Source organism: Oryctolagus cuniculus, chromosome 16 (genome assembly GCF_051225735.1).
Source record: "Oryctolagus cuniculus isolate XC-2025 breed Fujian yellow rabbit chromosome 16, ASM5122573v1, whole genome shotgun sequence".
NCBI lineage: Eukaryota > Metazoa > Chordata > Mammalia > Lagomorpha > Leporidae > Oryctolagus > Oryctolagus cuniculus.
In genome coordinates, this window is record NC_142882.1 from 15069232 (window position 1) to 15083872 (window position 14641).

Consider the following 14641-nt stretch of genomic DNA (forward strand, 5'->3'; position numbering starts at 1 on the left):
ACCCACCGATGTCCTTCATGTAGGACACATTTTTGCAGTAGTGTCTTCACTTTCCATGCCTGAAATTTACATGTGGGCATTGTAGCCAGAACAGAATGCCTTGAGGGTTGTTTCTGAATTAAGAGTGCTACTTAAAGTGATTATCATTCTATGAGTCTGCTGTGTGGACTGCTTCCCATGTTGGAACAGTCTCTCCTTTTAAATCTATTATTATGATTATTATTATCATTACTAGACACTTAATCCTATTTCTATGAGCACTTTAACACTTAATCCTATCCATATGATTATTTTCATACTTAAGATTTTTTTTTACCACCCAACCTAAGGGGATTTGGTGCCCATGAATGTCTACTTCTTTGATGGTGATGATGATACTATGATGTATGCGATGTCCAAAGTTGTCAACATACATACATGAAACGTACTAAATTTGTATTACTATACATCAGGAAAGCTTGAAAAAGCCATTTTCCCCTCATGCTTAAAAATTTGGTCTCTTGTGTGTGAATGTTTCTGTCTTCTGACATTTCAGGGAACAAGGTGTGATCAAACATGAGAACTTTTTAAAAAAGATTTATTTATTGATTTGAAAGTCAGAGCTCAAGACATATATATATAGAGAGAGAAATTGAGAGAGAGAGAGATCTTGCATCCATGGGTTCACTCCCCTAATGGTCTCTACAATAAGCAGCTGGGCCAGACTGATTCAAGGAGTCAGGAGTTTCTTCTGGGTCCCCTATGTGGGTGGCAGTGGCCCAAGCACTTGAGTCAGCTATCACTTTTCTTCCCAGGTTTATCAGCAGGGAGCTGGGTTAGAAATGAAGCAGTTGGGACTCGAACTGACTCCCATATGGGAAACCAGTGTCTGAGGTAGCAGCTTTACTTGCTTGGCCACCAAGCTGGTCCTGTGATGAAATTTTTGAACAGAATGTTCAAAACTGTGACATTTTGAAGCTCATGACCCTGATGTTGGAATTAGCCAACTACATATTCCTTAAAAAGATTTTGTTCTTCAGTAGCTTGATATAGAAGAATTGTAAACAATGGTATCAATCAAAATAACAGAGGTGAAACTTGTCCAAATTTTCAAATGTACCAAATGCCACTGATTTGTTTACCTGAAAATACTTCAGAGGCTGACCCTGTGGCACAGTAGGTTAATTCTCTACCTGTAGTGCGCCAGCATCCAATATGGGCACTGGTTGGTGTCCCAGTTGCTCCTCTTCCAATCCAGCTATCTGAGAAGCCTGGGAAAGTAGTAAAAGATGGCTCAAGCACTTGGGCCCCTACACCAATGTGGGAGACCCAGAAGAAGCTCCTGGCTCCTGATTCAGATTGGCATAGCTCCAGCCACTGCGACCATTTGGGGAAAGAACCAGTGGATACAAGACCTTTCTCTCTGTCTCTCCCTCTCACTCTCTGTAACTCCACCTCTCAAAAAATGAATAAAAAATTTTAAAAGTGAAAATCATTCACATGGACATCAGAGGAAGAGAATGTCTTTGGAGCAGGGGCCATCATTTCCTTTAATGTTAAGTAATGGAAGAAGAAAAATGAGTAAGGCAATAATCCCTCAATAGATTACCGATGAAGATGGTGATGTAAAAATGAAAAAAAAAACTGTAAAGAGAAACTGAAACACTTTCTCAAGGGAAACTTATCATGTCCCCCACAAAAAGAGGCACAGTCCACACGTCCTTTCTATCAGAGTTTAATAAAGTACAGTTGGGGATTACTGGATCCATAAAGAGGGCCAAACTGGCATTACACACAAAGACCAACATGGAAAGCTCTTTCTTGGGGGCTCCACCACCCCCACAGAGCCTGTACCACCATGTGGCTGCCCCTTCTCTCCAGCTTCCCCATGTTCAGTCTCCCCTCCCCACCTTCTCTTCCTCTCTGATGATCTTGTCTGCCTGCAGGGCCTCAGCCAGTCTCCTCCTCAGCTCCTTCACTTTCCTTGTCTGCCTTTTGATGTCCTCAGGAGTTACCTGCCAGCTGGAGAGAGGCCAGGAGACACCCAGATCTGCTGGTGGAATCACCACTACCACCTTGGAGGCTGGCTCATGGGTAGGCTTGGGCCTGGACTGCAGACCCCCAGCACCAACCGGACCTGGGGATCTGCTTGGGATTGCTGGTGCTGTCATCTTCCAGGAGTTTGCAAATTCCAAAGTGGGTAAAGGCTCTCCCTCGTTGCTGCTGGCGCAGAGCCCCTGCAGTCGCCTGAGTGCACAGACCTGCTGGGGCTTCTCCAGGTACCCCTCTGTCAGCAAGTGTTGAACCACATTGCCCGGGTGGGCAGTGACTCGAGTGATCAGACTCTTGAAGATGCAGCTGGTCAGTCTGACTGGCTGTGCAGAGCCTGCTCTGGGTCTCGGCTTGGCCTTCAACACACGCGCTACTTGCTTCCTTTGCAAGGTCTCAGGAATAATCATTCTTCTCAGTCTCCCCTTGGAAAACAAAATCAAACTTGAGCAGAGTGGAAGACACAGACTTCCAACCATGGAAGGGGTCCCAGGTGCCTCCACCTCCCCTTCTCCTGGTGGAAGCTGCCTCGCACTGTGCACCATTGTCATCCAAAAGGTATGAGGCCAAGTGCATTGGAACCACAGGCGGTTTGAGGGGATGAGAACAAAAAGCTGTGTGTTTTAGGGTTTGTTTTTATTTGATAGCAGAGTGCCAGAGAGAGAAGGAGAGAGGGGGAGGATGGAAGATCATCTTTCACTAGCTCTTACTATTGTTCTATGTAACTCTTCCTTTGAAATAAATTAAGAAATATTTCAGAACAATCTGGTCTATGATCCCAAGAAAGTTCACATAATTAAGGGTAGATGACATTGACTGTCACTCAAAACCAGGGAGTGAAGCCCCATGTTTGAAGTTGTGGCCATGGTTGGAGTGAACCAGCACGTGGAGGGCTTCTCCCCCTCTCTTTCTCTCCCAATCTCTGCCTGTAACCCAGCCTTCCAAATAAATAACTAAATCTTTAGAAAAATCCTGTCAGTTACTGAGAGAAATTTAAGTAAAGAAAGAAGTACACCAGTGGACACTGGGTGGTCACAATAATTCTCAACTCACCAGGGAGGGCTGGCTTGGAGATGAGAATGACGCAGGTTCTCCCATGGTCACAAGTTTTGCCTGGCTGCCCTCAGAGTAGGATGCATACAACCTGTGGATTCTTGGAAAATGCTGGATCTTTGCCTTCTGGCTGGTCCTTATAGAGGAAGACAATAGATAAGCAAAACAGTGGGAAATCCACAGCTACCGGGAAAAATGCAATTAATTCCCCCAGTCACAATCCCATCAGTGGATAAGCCACAGACCAAGGAAAATATATATATGGAAAACATATTTATATGTAAAAATCTAGAAAGTTTCCATACACAGAAATTTGCATATGCCATTGGTTTTAATAGACTACAGGAGAAATTGTGCTGCTGTTGTGGCCCAGGGGAATAAGCCAGCCTGGAATCAGCCACATACCTTAGAGGCACAGGTTGGAGTCCTGGCTCCTGTGCTTCCAATCCTGCTCCCTGATGAGTATGGAAAAGGAGTAGAAAGCACCAGCGGATGCAAGATGGCTCTTTGGGTCTCCCTATCCCACTGCCACTTTGCCTTTCTAAATAAATAAGGAAGGAAGGAAACCAGTAGTAAATAGGAAAAAAGGATGATTTCAAAAATCAAATCCTGTGGCTGGGGCTGTGGCATAGCAGGTAAAACCACTGCCTGCAGTATCAGAATCCCATAGGGTCACTGGTTTTAGTCCTGGCTGCTCCACTTTTGACCCAGCACTTTGCTATGGCCTGCGAAGGCAATAGAGGATGGCCCAAGTCCTTGGGCCCTTGTACCCATGTGGGAGACCCAGTCGAAGTTCTTGGCTACTGGCTTCGGATCTGCACAGCTAAGGCTATGTAAACAACTGGGGTGTGAACAAGTGGATGAAGAATTTTTTTTTCTCTCTCTCTGCCTCTCCATCTCCCTCTGTAAACTCTGACTTTAAAATAAATAAACTACTCTATAAAAATCAAATCCTGTAGAATTGCAGAAGGGTTATTGGAAAAACAATCACATAAGGAGCAAGAGAATTGTTTAACAGAATTGCATACCATAGGCAGTTCTTACTGGATGGGATTTTAATCAGGGGAGGTTCTATTGGATTGACTTTCATTGATAGACTGCCAGCCGATCATTATTCTGGTTGATTGAGTTCTGCCTAGCAAACCCTTCCCCCCATAAGCTCATCAGGCTGAGAATACGAGGAGGAAGCCAAGCCTACCATTCCTCCCTGGCTCTAACCCTGCCTCCCACACCTGGAGGCGTTCCCAGGAGCTCCCTCTGTCCAAGCTCACTCTGCCCGTGTGAGGACGCAGGAACATCTCCCTAGCACTCAAGTTGCCTGGGGTACCAGCTGGGGGGCTGATCCCTCTGCCTCAGGTGAAGAGAAAGAGCAGGAGCCAATGGGAGATCTGCAGGAAGCAGACATCTCCTGGGGTTGGCACAGACAGACCAGAGAATCTGTACCATGAGTGGCTGCTGGCGCCCAAGGAGCCCCAGTGACTCCTGCCCAGAAGGGACCAGCGGCCCTGTTGGAGACAGCAGGTATGTTGGAGGAGAGTGTCTAGATGACAGATTGAGTGTGTGTGTGTGAGAGAGAGAGAGGGAGAGAGAGAGAGTGAGAGATAGAGAGAGAGAGAGATGCCTCATAGGTTCCTGTCCCATGTCGGTGTGTGCTGAGGTGAGCACAGTTTCAGGGGTGGGAACATCAGCCCCCTGGGTCCAGTGATGCTCTTTTGTTCAGCCTGTGCTAAAGGATCTGCAGGTGGGACCCAGAATGCAGAACAGCAGAGCAGACTCCTTTTTAAGCTGAGTGGTTGGTATGGCCCCCAATTGATGTTGTAATATCCACATGGGCCTTGGCAGATCAGAAGTCCCCACCCTCAGGGGAGAAGAGGGATTCAGGCAGCCCCAGTGTTGGGCGTTGAATCTGGGGGACTGGGATGGGCTCAGGGCTGCAGGGCTGCAATGAGTTAGGGGCTTTGTGTAACAGGTCTCGCTGGTCTCAGCTGACCGAGTCCCATTCTCCTGCAGGCCACACGGGACACAAGGCAACCTCCCCAAACGGCAGAGACTGCAGCAGGGTCCCAGGCCAGGTAAGGCATTTTCTATGCTCTCACCTGACTGCCCCCACTAGGAAAGGCTCCCCCTTCCAAGCCTGACTGGAATGGGGGAGGGACTTTCTCTAGGATGCCCAGGCCTGCAGCCACCTCCGTGGAGGGAGCAACTATGCCCCTCCACTGGGACTCCCGTGGGACAGCCGCCTCCCCTCGATGAACTCCGTGTTCCCCTAGGTGCAGAAGCTGCCCAGGAAGGGCAGCCATTGTCCATGCCATGATGAAGCAGTACTCCATGCAGCCCTGAGTGTATGTCCTGGGGTCCACATGATTGATTGTGCTCCAGGGCCCAGGGAACGTCCCTTGGTGATCTTTTTGAGGGTTTCAGGAAAGTGACATTTTTGGGTGTCCACGGAGAGCTGGATTTGGGGGCTGAGTTTCAGGTAGGGACACAGCCACCTGTACCCTGTCAGCTGCTTTCTGACAAGCCCTAACTCCTGGCTTCTGCCCCATCTAGGGCTGAAGAGTGCCAGCACCCAGATGATCTTGGTAGTCTTTGAAGTGGAACAGAGCTGCAATTCCACCTGGGAGCTGAGAGCCTGGTGCTGGGCCTTACAGAGAGCCCTGCAGCTCACGTTGGGCCATGTGGTGGTGGTAGTGGTCCCTGAGCACATCCTGAGGCAGTAGAAGGCTCTGGTTCCCTGCCCAGGCCCCTGCATCCCGCTCAAAGTGCTGACCCCACCTGGAAGATCAACCTTGAAGATGGGTCTATGGCTTACTTGGGAGCAGCTGATGTGTGTGCCACAGACAGACAGGGTGGCTGGTATTCTCCAAGGCCCCCAGCCACCATCAGCATGCCTAGCCAATGCAATGCCAGGAGCTGCTCCTCTCACTGTCCCAGCCCCCTCTTCCTCACACCTCGCTAAAGAGCTGCCGCAACTCTGGGCTACTCCCACATGTCCAAGCCTCAACTGGAGAGGCATCCTCTGCAACTGAGTTCCAGTTGAGTCTCCATGACCTGGAACCCCTGGCCTGCTCTGCCCTCAGACCTCTGCCTCTGTCTCCCTCTCCCAGCTCAGGGCCCAGAACTTGCATCAAGGCCCACCCTAGGCCAGGCTGCAAGGTGCACAGATGTCTCTTCCAGCACTGATGCACTGGGGGCCCTCAGGCCCCACACAAACTGCAGACAAGCTGACAGCAAGACCATGGACACCTGCCCCTTCTGGGATTCCCCCATTCCTGATCTCAACCCCTTCTCTGTGAGGGGGACACTGCGGGTGTTTGGTGCTGTGCAGAAATGCCATGTGCTCTTTCCAGTCTGTCACCAGCTGGAGATGCTTGGGAGAGAAGTGGAGCTCTGTATTTGGTGTACTTGGAGGAAGGGGATTTTGCCAGAGTCCCTAGAGCTGTGCTGTGGAAGATGGTGTTTGTATCTCTTGTGATTTCTATAAATAAACTTAGGTATTCAAATTTTATATGGATATGCATTGGGTTCATGATATACATCCTAGATTTGAATTCAGAAGAAGAAGTTTAGTCAAATCTTTACAATTTGATATCCTATGTTTGTAATGATGCTACTTGGCTTCTTTTGGTTGAACAAAATACAAAAATGAGTTCTGTGTTTGTTGTATTTATTTTCTTTCACAAGCACACATTTCAAAAGGCACATTATAGGCTGGAAGATGCCACCTTTGTTCAAGGCCACAGTGAACAGACAGGGAGGGTCGTTCTCAAGACAGTGATGTCCACTTCCAAGAATCAGAAGCTCAGAACCAGAGTTGTGGTGCAAGAGGTTAAGTCCATGGCTGTAGCACAGGCATTCAATATAAGCACTGGTTTGAGTCCCGGCTGTTCCATTTCTAATCCAGGTCCCTGCTAATGTGCCTCGGAAAACAGCAAAGGATGGCCCAAATCCTTGGGCCACTGCACCCATGAAGGAGACCTAGATGGATTTCCTGTCTCTTGGCTTCAGCCTGGGCCACCCCTATCCATTTCAGCCATTTGGGGAGGGAAACAGCAGATGAGAGATCTCTTTTTCTCCATCTCTCTATTTCTCTCTGTAATTCTGATGTCAAATAAATATACAAATATTAGATTTATGTATTTATTTGAGGGGTTGCATACAGAGAGTGTGGCAGACAGAGAGAATTTTCAACCCACTGGCTCACTTTCCAAATGGCCACAACAGATGGAGCTGGGTTGATCTGATACCAAGAGCCAGCAGCTTCTTTCAGGTCTCCTACATGGGTGCAGGGGCTGAATTACTTGGGCCAACTTCAGCCACTTTTCCAGACCATAGCAAAGAGCTGGATCCTAAGAGGAGCAGCTGGACTCGAACCGGCCCCCATATGGGATGCCGACCTTGCAGGTGGAGGCTTAACCCACAACCCCACAGTGCCAGCCCCAAGACATAAATCTTGAAAAAGAGAGAGAGAGAGAGAGAGAGAGAGAGAGAGAGAGAGAAAAGCTCACACCCTCCCTACCACACTCTTGCATACACACTCAGAAACATAATCTCAAAAGCATGTCCACAACTCCTACATAAGTTCACTTAAGGTGATCTTCATATCCCTCAGTATTTCTCAATGCCATGAGTCTTTTCCAGTCTTTTCTGGGCTGGGAGTTGTGGAGCATGCTTGATATGCACACTCCAATATTGGAGTAACTGAGTTCAAGTTCAGGCTCTACTCCATGTCCTTGTACCTTGGGAAGCAACAGGTGATGGCTCAAGTAGGTGGGTCCTGGCCACCTACGAGGTTACTGGGATTGAATTCCCAATACTTGGTCTGGCCTATCCCTACCCCATGATTGCATGCATTTGGGGATGAAACAGCAATTGGGATCTTGCTCTCTCTCAAATAAATAAAGTAAATCTTTTTCACCCCAAACACTCTTTCCTTTAAGGACATCCCGAGGTGGTCTGTTTGGACAATTAGGTGGAGTTCTAATCAGAAACTCACATAAGGTGATGAATTTATCTCTACTTCTCTGAGGAGTTCATACAAATTATGAGTAACATTCTTTGTAATATTCTTTTCAAAAATCAAATTTAACAGTGTAAACATTCATAAACAATTATTTCAGGGAATGAATGATATAGTATAGCAAAACGTGAATATCACTACTATGAAATATTTTCTGGATAAAAGCAAATCTCTTCCAACTCACCAGGAAGCAGTGAGATTAGTGGGTCAAGTGGTCAGCATATTCCTTCTAGAGCTGGTGTTAGGGCGTAGCAGTTTAAGCCTCTGCCTGAGATGCCGGCATCGCATATGAGCACTGATACAAGAATCGGCTGCTCACCTTCTTCCCCAGTTCCCTGCTAATGCACCTGGGAAGGCAGCAGAAGACAGCCTCAATGCTTGGGCCCCTCACCCATGTGGGAAACCCAGGTGAAGCTCTTAGCTCCTGGCTTCAGCCTGGCCCAGCCCCAGCTGTAGTGGCCATTTCGGGAGTAAACCAATGATTTGAAGACCTCTCTCTCTGTCTCTCTGTATCTCTCTCTGTATCTCTCTCTCTCTGTGTCTCTCTGTCTCTCTCTGTGTCTCTCTGTCTCTCTCTCTGTGTCTCTCTGTCTCTCTCTCTCCCTCCCTCCATCCTCCTCCTTTTCTTCTCTCTTTAACTCTAACTTTCAAAGAAATAAAAAAAAATATTTTTAAGGAAACCAAGAAAAAAGTGTCCCTCTTTCTGTATTATCAATTCACTCACAAGAATCACCAGCTAGGACATCCAGTCCTGCAAATAAGAAAATCATCAAGAGAAACTACTGCATGTGATTTAAACGTGACTCCTGCTTTCCACAAAATGTGGGAACAAAGCAGAACCTAGATGTACTGAGAATGAAGCTGCATAAAAATGAAGTCTGGGTCCAAAAATGTATAGTCATGTGAAACTGGAAACCAGCATGGGCCATGACCAAATATGATGGGGGTGCACTTTTCCATAAGTGTGCAGGCATTGTTGGTTCCTTCTTCCTCCTAAGCATCAGGCTCGTATACTAAGAGATACTGAGAACAGCCACATATCAGAGAAATTGATGATGGAAATGTGGCATCACATACACAGACACTGGGTCAAGAGAAGTATTCCTGGGGCCAGCACTGTGGCATAGTGGGCTAATCCTCCACCTGTGGTGCCAGCATCCCACATTGATGCCAGTTTGTGTCCTGGCTGCTCCACTTCCAATTCAGGTTTCTGCTGATGTCCTGGAAAAGCAGTGGAAGATGGTCCTAGTGCTTGGGCTCCTGCACCTGATTGGGAGGCCTGGAAGAATCATCTGGCTTCGGATTGGTTCAGCTCTGGCTGTTGTGGCCATTTGGGGAATGAACCAGCAGATAAAAGTCCTTTAAATCTCTCTCTCTCTCTCTCTGCAATTCTACCTCTCAGATACATAAATCTTAAAAGAAAAAGAGTAGGATTCCTTTTATTTAGAATGAAAAGACAAGGTCAGCAATGTGGCCCTGTGCACTAAGCTGCCACTGTGACACTGACTGCCACTTTCTATGGCTGGCTCAAGTCCCAGTAGCTGGTTCAAGTCCCAGTTACTCTACTTTCCATCTAGCTTTCTGCTAATGACCCTGGGAAAGCAGCGGGTAATGGCCCAATTACCTGAGCCTGTGCCTTCTCTGTGGGAGATCAGGATGGAGATTCAGGCTTCCGACATCAGCCTGGCCCAGGCCTGGCCATTGAGGCCATTGGAGGAGTGAACCAGCAGATGGAAAATTTTGCTTGCTCTCTCTGTCTCTCCCTGTAAATCTGAATTTCAATTAACAAGTAAATAAATAAATCTTTTAAAGACATAATATCTGTAACTTCCTCAAACCCCCACCCACCCATCTTATAGGGGTTGAATAATATGATGTTTCCTTTTCTTGAGACTTAACAAATTCATTCAGGAAGGAAGGATTAACTTTGTGGATATTATGTTTTTATAACCATGATGAAATTTTAATTGCAAAAATGTAGATGTGGAGGGTTTATACTTTATTTTTATTTTCTGAAGATGTATTACTAACTCATTTTTCAAAAGATTTTTATTTATTTGAAAGTCAGAGTTACACATAGAGGAGAGGCAGAGAGAGAGAGAGAGAGAGAGAGAGAGAATCTTCCCTAGGTTCACTCCCTAGATGGCTGCAATGGTCAGAACTGTGCTGATCCAAAACCAGGTGCCAAGAGCTTCCTTCTGGTCTCCTATGTGGGTTTAGGGACCCAAGGACTTGGATCATCTTCTACCACTTTCCCAGGTCATACAAGAGAACTGGATTTGAAGTGGAGCAGCCAGGACTCGAACTGGAGCCAATATAGGATGCTGGCACTTTAAGCCAGGACGTTAACATGCTGTGCCACAGCGCTGGCCCCGCTACTCATTATTTTTTGAAAATTTATTTGAAAGAGAAATGGTGAGAGGGAGAATTGGGGAGACAGGGAGAGAGATGGCTACAATAGGCAGACCAGGGTCTGGACCAGCTCAGAACCCAGTGCCCTACAGACAGCTGTGGCATGGACCTAAACATTCAGCTACAACTTTCATCTCCCAAGGTCACATCAGCAAGAAGCTGGAAATGGGAGAAGAGCTAGGACTAGACCCCAAGCCTTCTATATTGGATACAGACATTCAAAGTGGCTGATTTTCTTTTCTTTTTTTAAGATTTATTTATTTTATTTAGAGGCAGAGTAACAGAGAAGCAGAGAGAGAGAGGAATTCCCTCCATTGGTCCACTTCCCAAATGGCTACAATGGCAGGTGCTGGGCTCATCTGAAGCCAGGGGCCACAAGTTTCTTCCAGGTCTCCCACATGGGTCTGTGGCCCAAGGACTTGGGCCATCCTCCACTGCTTTCCCAGGCCATAGCAGAGAGTTGGATAAGAAGAGGAGTAGCCAATTCACAATAGCTAAGACATGGAGTCAATCAAAATGCCCATCAACATGAGACTGAATAAAGATATTATAGTATATGTACTCTATAGAATACTATTCAGCAATAAAAAAAATGAAATCCAGTCATTTGCAACAAAATGGCGGGATCTGGAAAACATCATGCTGAATGAAATAAGCCAGTCCCAAAGGGACAAATATCATATGTTCTCCCTGATTGGTGACAACTAACTGAGCTCCTAAAAGGAAACCTGTTGAAGTGAAATGGACACTATGAGAAACAATGACTTGATCAGCCCTTGTCCTGACTGTCAAGCAAAAATTTGCTATTTCATTCCTTTTAATATTTTTTTTTGTTCTACTTAATACCATTGGTTGAATGATAGAGTTAGAAACACGCCAGGGGATTCCAATTCAATCCCATCAAGGTGGCATATACCAATGCCATCTCACCATTCAAAGTCTAAATCCAGGGTGTGTTTCACACATACAGAAGGACTCCATAAGAAACTTTAGTTCATCATACACACCAGGTATGTACACAGGTTTCACAAGAGTTAGAGGCCCCAGATAAACCCGACAATCCCAAACTGTCCAAATTCACCTTCAATAATTGCAAGATGTGTAAGGACTCACAGTGCTGCTATTTTGATTTTTTTCACAGTGTTCTATTATTTACAATTGGATTTTAGGTATTTACAATGGTGTCACCCAAAATTCTCATCCCATTGACAGTGAGGACACTGGAAATCACTGACACCCCAAATTCATCACTACCACTATTTATCTCTCCAGCACCTGTGGCAGATCTGAGAGCACCACACATCTGCAGTGTCCCCCGCGCATACTCGGGGGTGATGTCAGGGATGGGTGAATCCAGAAGGGGCAGGTGTCCATGGCCTTGATGTAAGCATCTCTGCAGTTTGTGTGGATCCTGAGGGCTCCTGGTGCATCAGTGTTGGAAGAGATGTCTGTGCGCCTTGCAGCCTGGCCTGGGGCCGGCCTTGATACAAGCTCTGGGCCCTGTGCTGGGAGAGGGAGGCAGAGGTCTGAGGACAGAGCAGGCCAGGGGTTCCAGGCCATGGAGACTCAACTGGAACTCAGCTGGCAGAGGATGCCTCTCTGGGTGAGCTTGGGCATATGGGAGTAGCCCAGAGTGGCAGCAGCTCTGTAGCGAGGGGTGAGGAAGAGGGGGCTGGGGCAATGAGAGGAGCAGCTCCTGGCGCTGCATTGCCTGGGCATGCCAATGGTGGCTGGGGGCTGTGGGGAGCAACATCCTTCCTGTGTGCCTGTGGGATACACACAGCGACTGCTCCCTGGGGAACGGCAGATCTGTCTTCCATGCTGATCTCCCAGGTGGGGTCAGCACCTGTGAGCAGGAGCCAGTGGCCCTGGGCAGGGAACCAGAGCCCCTCTGCTGCTGTCAGGACGTTCTCAGGGACCACCACGACCACCACATGGCCCAGTGTGAGCTGCAGGGCTGTCTGTGGGGCCAGCACCAGGCCCTCAGCTCCCAGGCGAAGCTGCAGCTCTGTTCCCGCTTCCAAGACCACTGATTTCTTGCTGTAATCAAGAGAGATGGAATGGCTGCTGCACCCATGGACTTAAAGTAGAAAAAAAAAAACAGAACTAAATGCTTCCAAAAGACTTGAATAAATATTTCTGAAAAGAAGTTTCACAGTGAACAGGTATATGAATAAATGCTCATCATCACTAATCATCAGAGAGTTGCAAACTGATGCTATAAAGAGATATCACCACACACATGTTAGAAGAGTTATTAGAAAAAAACATAAAAAGGGGGCTGGCAATGTAGCATAGCAGGTAAAGCTACTGCCTGTGACACTGGTATTCTATATAGGTGATAGTTTCAGATCTGACTGCTCCACTGCTAATACACCTGCCTGCTAATGACCTGGGAAACCACAGAAGATGTTCCAAGTGCTTGAGCCCCTGAACACACATGGGAGAATTGAAAGAAGCTCCTGGCTCTTGGCTTTGGCTTGGTCCAGCCCTAGCTGTTGTGGCCATTAGGAGGAGTGAACCAGTGGATGGAAGATCTCTCTCTCTTAATCTCTCTCTCTCTCTCTCTCTCTCCCCCCTCCTCTCTCCTCTCTGTTTCTTTCTGTTTGTTCCTCCTCCCCAGTATAAATTTGACTTTCAAATAAATAAAATAAAAAGTTAAAAAACACAGAAGAAATAAATGTTACCAAGGATGAAGGTAGAAAGGTAAATTAGTATAAATATAATGAAAATTGTATGATGAGAAATAGAACCTTCATATTACCCAGCAGTCCCAGTGCTACCTGTAATTATATATCTAAAGGATTTAGAATTTGCATGTGAAAGAGACATCTGCACTCCCATGTTCATTGCAACAGTATGCAAAAGTTCCAAGTGTGGAATCAACCTAAGTGTCCATCAACAGATAAATGTATAAAGACAATGTGGTCTGTACATACAATGCAATATTATCCAATCCTAACAATAAGGAAAATCTTATTACTTGACAACATGGATGAGTCTTCAGGATATTTGGATGCATGAAATACATCAAACACACACAAAAAATAAATATATCCCCTCCTCACCCCTAGGTCTGGTGTCCAAAGTCAACTTCAGAAAGATAGCTTTTGGGGCTGTCGCTGTGGCATAGCTGGTAAAGCTGCCGCCTGTAGTGCCAGCATCCCATATGGATGCCGGTTAGAGTCCTGGCTCGCCACTTCCAATCAAGCTCTCTGCTATGGCCTGAGAAAGCAGTAGAAGATGTCCCAAGTCCTTGGGCCCCTGCACCCACCTGGGAGATCTAGAAGAATCTCCTGGCTTCTGGCTCCTGGCTTCTGATCGGAACAGCTCTAACCATTGTGGACATATGGGGAGTGAACCAGCTGATGGAAGACCTCTCTCTCTGTCTGCCTTTCTTTCTCTCTGTGTAACTCTGACTTTAATATAAATAAATATTTTTTGAAAAAAATAAATAGAGCTTTGTGATTAAAACACTAGGAAGTGGGAAACTCAGAACCTGTTAATCACAGCAGTCAAAATTAGGCAAGACCAAGGAGTTCAAGTGAACTGTCACAAATCATGAGATAACTCAGTGAACAACATGTTGTATACTTAAGAAAGTGTTGACATAGTAGACTTTTAAGTGTGGTCAACACAAGAAAAAATAAGGCAATGAAGTAAAGCTGAAACACAAAACAGTTGTATTATACCACTCAACATTGTGTACAGGTATCAAATCATTCTCTAGTAGACATACATCTACATAATTTAAAGTTATGAATTTCAAAATGAAAATACACATGTAGGACATTCTATTGTCTCTGAAAAGTGGGAGAAAATCGATATGACAACAGAAAATAAGTGATTGAGAACCAACACAGTTTCTTTCTATTGTCATATTGAAATCACTGATGCTGAGAGCTTAGTGACTCAAGCATTCTCTATGTGGAGGGCATCAGGATGATGGGTGGGGAGCTCAGCTGTGGGGGAGGAGTAGGTGTGGAGGACAGAGTACTTCCTCTCTCTAGAATATGGCTTATTAACTTATTAATTTTTTTAATTTTTTTTTTGACAGGCAGAGTGGACAGTGAGAGAGAGAGACAGAGAGAAAGGTCTTCCTTTGCCGTTGGTTCACCCTCCAATGGC

At 46.3% G+C, this 14641-nt stretch overlaps 2 long non-coding RNA genes across 3 annotated transcripts; one reads left to right on the forward strand and one right to left on the reverse strand.

Moving 5' to 3' along the window:
• Window positions 1–1710: 1710 nt before the first annotated feature.
• On the reverse strand, window positions 1711–8552 carry LOC149121526 (uncharacterized). 2 transcript variants are annotated; one of them, XR_016222956.1, is made up of 4 exons: window positions 8286–8552; window positions 3487–3622; window positions 3082–3217; window positions 1711–2453 (listed from the first exon to the last, which is right to left on the reverse strand). It is a non-coding gene; the product is annotated as an uncharacterized LOC149121526 (long non-coding RNA). The 2 variants fall into 2 exon arrangements; XR_016222955.1 differs by lacking the exon at window positions 3487–3622.
• On the forward strand, window positions 4228–6313 carry LOC149121527 (uncharacterized). Its single transcript, XR_016222954.1, has 3 exons — window positions 4228–4602; window positions 5092–5153; window positions 5632–6313. It is a non-coding gene; the product is annotated as an uncharacterized LOC149121527 (long non-coding RNA).
• Window positions 8553–14641: the final 6089 nt, after the last annotated feature.